The sequence below is a fragment of the Stegodyphus dumicola genome, chromosome X1 (assembly GCF_044657685.1).
Source record: "Stegodyphus dumicola isolate Sdum_Otavi_A_Nest chromosome X1, ASM4465768v1".
Lineage (NCBI taxonomy): Eukaryota > Metazoa > Arthropoda > Arachnida > Araneae > Eresidae > Stegodyphus > Stegodyphus dumicola.
Genome location: NC_140780.1, coordinates 204,407,371 through 204,415,473, shown reverse-complemented (window position 1 = coordinate 204,415,473; position 8,103 = coordinate 204,407,371). Strand labels below are relative to the sequence as shown.

The following is an 8,103-nucleotide window of genomic DNA, read 5'->3' as shown; positions in this document are numbered from 1 at the left end:
CATTTTTGTCCGATGAGCAAGTAGGAGCCCTTGCTGTGCAGTCAAAAAGGAACTGGTCAGAAAAGTCCATTATAAAAGGACTGAAGATGCGATTTGCTTTGGGCAAACATGGATATAATTACCTCAGAAGTACTGGATATCCAGCACCATCGTACAGTACCTTGAACAGGAGGATTAGGGAAATAAAAATAAATTTCGGCATTTTAGAAAATTTGTTTTTTTTCCTCAAGACAAAAGTTCATTCATTGGATGCTCTTGATAGGAACTGCTGCCTTTTAGTTGACGAAATGGAAATAGCTTCATATCAAGATTTTGATACATCGTCTAAGTCATTCATTGGAAATGTTACATTAGGAAAACCTGCAGTTGCTAAGCATTACACTATTGTAATGCTTAGAGGCCTTAAAACATCATGGAAACAGATTGTTGCCAATGAATTAACAGGGCCTTCAACATCAGGTTCTGACATGAAAGATCTAATTCATAGAACTGTAGTAGCAGCTACAGAAATAGGTTTAACTGTAAGAGCCTCTGTTTCAGATATGGGAAGCAATAACAGAGCAATGTGGTCGTCATTGGATGTATCTGTCTCTAGGACAGATAGGAAGACAAATTACAATATTGGAGGACCTGATGTTTTCATTCACAGTATTGCAGATGTACCACATCTCATTAAAAACATGAGAAATGCATTTCTTTCAAGTATTATGATATTACCAGAGGAATTTCGCCAGCAGCATGCCTTGCCATCGAGGATAGTATCTTCAGTGTATGTGAAACGACTCTGGTCAAGTGAGATAGAATCAGATGCTGCCCTGAGATCTCTACATCACTTGAACAGAGTTCATCTCTTCCCAACACACTTTTCCTCGATGAATGTGGCATCTGCTGTGCAATTGTTTTCTGTAAAAACAGCTGCTGCTATTGAAAAAGCAGTTATTTTACACCAAGTTGCAAAAGAAGCATTAACTTCTGCATGGTGGCTGAGACTTGTAGCAGAATGGTTTACAATTATGACTGCAAGGCATCCAAAAAAAGGCATCACTATCAAAAATCAAGATGAGAAATTTAATATTTTATTGAAATTCATTCATGTGACTGAAACTGTTCAGTTTGGAAAAGCATGGAAGCCATTTCAAACTGGCATTATTATGAGCACATTGAGTGTTGTGAAACTCTCAAAAGAATTATTTTCCGAGGGGTTTACATTTTTCTTACCAGGCAGGTTGACACAAGATGCACTGGAAAATGCCTTTTCACAGATAAGACGAAAGTCGGGTGCAAAGCCTACTGCTTTGCAAGCCAAGAGAGCACTGAAATTAGTGTGCCTATCACAGTTCATTTCAGATATCAATAATCCAAATTATTGTTCTGAAAGTGACCACAGCCTCTTTGATGCTTCTGAATTAGAGGTTGCTATCAGAAAGGAGGTCTTGCATCCTATCTCCAATTCTGTAGTGCCATCTACCTCTTCTGCAGTGGCAGTGAAACGTTGCTTGCCCCCAGCTGTGGAAGAAAATGATATACATTACATCGCAGGAGCCATATATAATAAGTTGTTGAAAAAAAAAAGCATATGTGAAAATTGTAAAACAGCTATGACCATTTCAGAGGACATGCTTGAACCTGACATACCCGAGCATCGCACAATTCTTACAAAACACAGCAATAAAGGTGGACTGAAGGTCATCTCTTCAGGAATGTATCGAATATGTAGGGAAGCTGAACGAGAATTTCAAAAATGTAAAGATGTACTCCTTCGTTTACAATCAGCCATCACAAAAGAATTAGTTGAAAGAATAATTGATAAATGTACGCATGTGGCTATGCCAGAATGCTGTAATCTTAAGAAAGTAATTATTGATAATTTTTTTATTACTAGATGCAAAGGCCTTACACAGCATCTTATCAACAAAAGAGCCCATAACGTTTCATATTCATCAGCATCGGCCAATAAGAAACAAAAAGTAAAATAATTTTAGAAGGTATGTATGTTTTATATTAAATAATTTATGTGTTTTATGTAATATGTATTACTTTTTCCTAGGCTACGAGTATATAAATTTCTGTGTTTGATGTTATATATGTTACTTTCTGCTAGGCTATGAGTATATTATTATGGTATTATTTTTTTGTTTCTAATATATAGAAATATAGCATATTTTCCAGTATAAAATTTCAGTTAAGTTTTACTTAAAAGTATGGGAAAGCAGATTTGTTTCATGCATGATCTTTATAATACTGGTATGAAATAAATGAATTTTAATCTGTAAACAATTTTTTGTTAATATTGAAATGTGTTTCTTTGGATACATTTTTAGGCACTTGTGGATCATGTCAGACAACATGCAATAGAGAAAAGTTGTCCATGTGCATAAATTTTCCCATTGTGTTACTTCATTTTATCTAAATTTCAAGGATAATTCTTTTCATTTTTATATGGCATGTTATCAGTATAAAGGCTAGTGAAAATAAATTGGTATGTGTATCTGTTTTTGAAGTGTAATGCTTAAATAAAAAGATGGTGTGTGTTTCTTCATTTAAACAAAATTTCAAGGATAGTATTTTTCAGCATTGTACTGTTTGTTATTTCTCAATGTAAAGGGTAACAAGGGGAAAAAAACTGGTATGGTACATCTGTTTTTTAAGCATGATAATTTTATTTATTTCTTTAGTGATGCATATATATAGAGAGAAGGTATTTGGTCCAACTGAAGTTATAATAAATCTAATTTTACTAGATCTCTTTCTCCCGTCAGGTGTAGAAAATTTTCAAATGCAGAAAGTTTGTTTGCAGAATTAATTCATTTCTGATAAACTTATTATCATTAATTTTTTATATAACATGTTATTAAGTTACACATTTGACTACTGTGTAATAAACTTGTATTTAGGGCAAAAAATTAACTATTTTGCAGCTGGTGACTAATATCATATGCTTCTAAGAATATTACTTTTAACTTTTTTCATAATTTTTGTATTTCAGGAACATGAAACTGTTATTTTGATATACTTAAATAATAAAAGTGTGTATCTGAATCAATTAATGGATACAAATATTTTACAGTTATTTTTAGAAGATATTTGCCATATCGCTTCTAATAATTCATAAAGTATGTTAAAATATAGGTAAATAATTTGGTGCAGAATTCAAATTTAGGGTTTGAAATATAGTGAATCATGAGACTAAATGATTTTTATTGTCATGATTTGCCTGGGCTTAAGAATGTACTTTTCGCCCGGTGGAAATTGTCATCAAACTGTCCTGAACAGGCTTTTTGTTGATAATAACTTCCAGGCTTATCAGTACCTCCATTTGAGTGGAGGGTATACAAATATAGTACCCAATTTAAATTACATTGTGATTATAATAATATTGTGGTATTAAATAAGTGATTATAATTACAATTTAGATAATTGCATTGTAATTATATTACATTGTATCTGTGAACTCTTAATTTCATTACTTTATGCAATTATGTTGTAAGTGCATAATCTAATTGCAATAATATAATCTATTCACAATTACAAAATAATTATAAATGCAGTTATATCTTAAATAGAGGCCATTTTAATACTTTTAAATTTTTGCAAGATAACTTCCCATTAAGGTTCATTTGGAGGAAACTATGCAAATACTAAAAAAGAAATTATGCTAAATTTACATATTTTGTACAGTAGTTTCTTGTTATAATGCTGTTCAATATATCTTCAATACTTTTGTAAATTTAACGACATTCATTGCAATCACTGTGGTGCTTTAAAAAGAAGTTTCTTAGTTATGCTTTCTAATAAGAATGTGTTAAAAATTAAGTATTATGTATAATAACTAGCAATTAAAAAACCTTGACTGCATGAAAATGCTGTTGCTGTGTAAAATAGAAAATAAGCTTATGAAAGATAGAAATAAGCTATTTTATGACTATTAGAAAATAAGCTATTTTATGCTTTGAAATGAATTACGTGGGGTTAAGTCGTCCTTTTACAATTTAAGAATGTGGTTAACACACATTCTTAAATTGGACAGGTTTTATCTAAATTATTAGTATAAAATATATAAACTAGGAATTATTTTGTAACATAACTCAAATTACAAAATTCATTCTATATACGTTCAAATTTATTATCTTTTATGGAATAACTGTTTTTTAATTTAGGTAAAAATTGGATTTTTAGAAGTATTACAAATACAATGCAACACAAAGGTGATCTGATTGGAGAGGAAGGACTTTTTATTACGGTTTCTAGTTCGTATTTATATTACATTTGGTGAAAATCATCCAAAACACAGAATGCTGTACTTTCTTCTTCCATATATGTTATGAAATATTTCACACATTTAAAAGAAAGTGTTTCTTCAGAGTCTTGCACAATTATTTCCATATACCTCAGACTAAAATGACAACATATTCTTAAGTTATTTTTTTAGTATGAATTTAGTGTTTTTATGGAAATTTTTGTTAAAATGTCATTAAGATAAATTTATTTGCACACTCTACGCTTTAACTATTTCCCCATTTGACACTATTGAAAGTTTTTATTCATATCTTATTTATTTTAGTCTGCTAACAAAACTGAAACATCTAAAGAATAAGTTATTTTGAATATGTTTACAAAATATACGCGAAATTTTTATTTAAGTGAAAACGTCTATATACTATTCGAGAATTAATAAATTATCCGAAAAGTTTATGTGCGCTGAATGCCGCGCGTCTATAAAATAAATCTTTAAAAAAACAGCAGACATTCAGCCAGCGTGTGCGATAAACGCGCCAAAATTGGTAGCGCGGTCCCTCCCTCGCCAAGAGAGAAAAGTTAGTGATTCAGCCTGGTTTAGAGGAGCCTTAGAACGGACTACTGATAAGGAATGTGGCGTCTCCACGGAATAGTTACGATGAAAAGAACCACATGACCTGCTACTATTACCAACTATTGTATAATGCTAGAATCTTATGAAAAATAATAAATAAAGAAATTTAATGACACTCTAGTGATAGAGAAACAGATATTTTATAGAGAACAGAATGTTACTTATTTGAATATTCCGTGTCAGGGCCTCTTTTGGATTTCTCGTGTTCATAGTGAACAGCTAACAAAACACCTGAAGTTTCGAAGAAGCGAAGTTTCCTTTTTCAATTTGATGAATGAGATATTGCATAGGAAAGGTGCATTTAACTATTTTAGAGAGTTGAAAACATTTTTGAAACACTTATTTAAAAAATTTCGGAGCTGTGTTTAGACACTGCCTCCAGCTTTCGTGATCGCAGCGTCAGTCGGCGAGACATCCTTTAAGACAGACAGACAGACAAAGTAGACAGATGTCTTGTTTTGCACCCGCTAAGTCTTTCTGCACCGATGGGCGAAAAATCAAGCATAGGTGCGAAGGAAAGGTATATAGAAAGAGGGGCAATTTCGTATTTGAGGAGAGTAAAAAGGAACTTCGTACATCTTGTACGAGTTCAAAAGGCCAGGAAGAAAAGATGGGACAAAATAAAATTTAAAATAAATGGCCCAAAAATAATAGAGGAAAAAAAAAAGGGGCCTATAGAAAAAAAGGAAAAGAAGTAGAAAATATCCTAAAATACGATTGTGTCCATGAGTGTAGTTAAAAGGAGAAGAAACTGTCTTCATTTACAATAAATAGTGTCTCACAGGTGTGTTTGTGTAGTGAGTGTGTTTGGTAATGGTGAATAGATGTGTTACTGGGGAAAAAACAAATATTGACGGTGTTAAAATGCTTCGTATCAAGGTATTTAGCATGGAATATAAAGTAATATGTACGCTTGCATCCTGAGATATCAACAAAGGTCATCAAACAAAAGTATATATTAATTTAACCAAAGTAACTTATGCTACTTTCATTCTCATTTTCATACATTTTTCAAAAAGCAGCAGCAGACTAACAACATAGAACCATACACAATACAAGACCACAACCGCACACACCAAAAATATATATATATATGTGTGTGTGTGTAAATTACTGAGTATATGTATTAAAAACACAAATTAAACAGTATTTATTAATTTAATTATCATAATTTATTACAAGATTAATTATTTTACTATCATAATTTATTACTAGTTAAATAATGTTAATATAACACAATGAGGCACACTGTTATTTATATAAGCTCATAGTTCTAAAAATTCATTTAAGGCGGTGAAGAATAAACCATCCCTTACATATGGACATTTAACAGATAGCAAAGAACAGTATGAGAAAAAATCGGTGAGGTATAATATTATTTAAAGGCGAAACTATATTCAAGCGATCTAGAAAGAAAAGAGAATCCAGAAGATCCGAGAGGGAAATAGCGCGATGCCCAAATTATCCCTCTCATCCCCAAATTTTCCCTCTCTCGAGATTCCTTAAGGGCTTTGTAAGTGTTGACAGACGTGAACTGATAACGCTGGCGTCTGTTTCGAGTTGATACACAAAGGAAGCCACAAGCAATGGCAATTTCAAGTATTTTTTAATGCTTTAAACTGATGAAAAATTAAGATTTATTGATTTAAAGGCACTAATTTATAGAAATTTGATTTAGTTTAGATGAAAGAAAAGTACTTATCTTAAAATTCCAGGCTTTTGGAGTACATCCTTACATTGTCCGCTGTTTTATTCTCGTCAACATCGGAGCCGAAATTCATTGGAATGATATAGGTTTTGTAGGGGAAAAATAAACATTTTTCAAAGAAATTTAATTGATAATCACCAAGAGGAAAGGAAATATTTTCACTTTTTTACGGAGCGCAGCGATCGTGCTGCCGCTTGCCTCGGTGATCACACAGCCCTCCTTTCGCGAGACATCCTTTTGCCGCCCAAAGTTACGGTTACTAGTTACGGTTGCAGTGAACGATGAACTCGGATCGTTAAGTTAATAATTTTGGCAAAATTTATTAAGAAGTTCTGCAAGTTCTTGTAAATAGAATTATTGAAATTAGAATTGCTATTTATTGCCAATAAACAAATATAAAATTGTTATATAGTATAATTTTTCTTATATTCCTACTGTTATGTTTATTCACAATCTACATTTGATTATATTTAAGGTCTTGTTTTTACAGTTCAGAATGTATAAGTAATAATACTGCTTTCTAATTTGATTAAAATAAAATACAGTAAATTATTTCAAACAGAATGGTATAGGTTATTTCGCTGCAAACAATTATACTAAATATTTATATACATTTGAGAATTTAGCGCCGAGCAGTTATTAATCATCCATCATGCTCTTCTGTCTGCCTATTTACAATTCTAAATTACATTTTTGGAAAGAAAAATTAAATTCAAGATTAAAAAACTTTTTTTTAATGAAAATGTAACTTTTTTAAAAGCTTCATTTATTAGCTAGAATGGTTCCAGTTTACTTATCTGTATTATCACAGTGAATCAAATATTATTACTGGCTTATCAAACATTAATAACAGTATAAATAGGGTTTTGGCCCGAATGAATGAACGTAAGAAGACAAGCTAAGAAAACTTGTAGCCGCATAATAGGGTTTTAAAAACGATGTTTGAAATTTCAGCTAATTTTCTGTAATGCATCCCCGTCATTAACTCCATATGGATTGCCAAATATTTAAAAAGGCACCTTCAATTTCGTAGCTTAATAGTAGCTACTTTTGCAGTTATTCCAGCAAGCCCTACATCAGAAACAACAGCCATTTAATGCACATTGGTCTCAAGTGTCTTTCCAGTGCAGGATTTACATATAAGCTACACATATAATCTACTATTATATATAGCTAAGGGCCCCCACTTTCTTCGCCCCCCTAAAATTAAAATATAGTATAACAGACTTATAAAGGGTCCCATATTTCAAACAGCCTAGAGCCTTATCAAGTCTAAATCTAGCTCTGTGTCTTCCTCAGAAAGGAATTCGTGCTAAATAAGTCATGTGAATATGGGAGCTTCGACAGAGGTTCATCATGCCCCAACCCATTGCTTTACAAAATTTCACTTAATACTATTCACATGCATGAATGACGTAATGGGCTGGAGCCACTCGGGTTGGAATCATAAACAGTGGCTCAGAGTCATGGGATTATCTTCAGAAATCATGTGAAATCTCGCCTACAAAAATCTTACTCTCCCATC

The 8,103-nt window shown here is 32.0% G+C and overlaps 1 long non-coding RNA gene across 1 annotated transcript; it reads left to right on the top strand.

The window, feature by feature from the left end:
• Positions 1-1,855: 1,855 nt before the first annotated feature.
• On the top strand, positions 1,856-3,244 carry LOC146993404 (uncharacterized). The gene is made up of 2 exons (XR_015038711.1): positions 1,856-1,985; positions 2,322-3,244. It is a non-coding gene; the product is annotated as an uncharacterized LOC146993404 (long non-coding RNA).
• The last annotated feature ends 4,859 nt before the right edge of the window (positions 3,245-8,103 follow it).